Source organism: Penaeus monodon, chromosome 33, assembly GCF_015228065.2.
Source record: "Penaeus monodon isolate SGIC_2016 chromosome 33, NSTDA_Pmon_1, whole genome shotgun sequence".
In the NCBI taxonomy this organism is placed as follows: Eukaryota; Metazoa; Arthropoda; class Malacostraca; order Decapoda; family Penaeidae; genus Penaeus; species Penaeus monodon.
This window is the reverse complement of record NC_051418.1, coordinates 13,247,673-13,247,934: the sequence shown is the minus strand read 5'-3', so window position 1 is coordinate 13,247,934 and position 262 is coordinate 13,247,673.

The following is a 262-nucleotide window of genomic DNA, read 5'->3' as shown; positions in this document are numbered from 1 at the left end:
TTTCAACTCAACTTTCCTCTCCGCTTATTCCATCCCCAGTATTGTCTCCTGACTTCTTCACTTCTATCTTCCTCTCTGTCCCATTCATTGCTCTTGTATTGATATTCCCTTCTATTACTCTCTTTAATATAGGAAAAACAATAGTTCATCAAGCTTGTTCGCAAACCACCAAACATTGATAATTGACATTGATAATTGATGAAAGTAATGTAATTTTATTCATGTTTTTTTCTGCAATAAATTATTAATCATAATAAAGGTT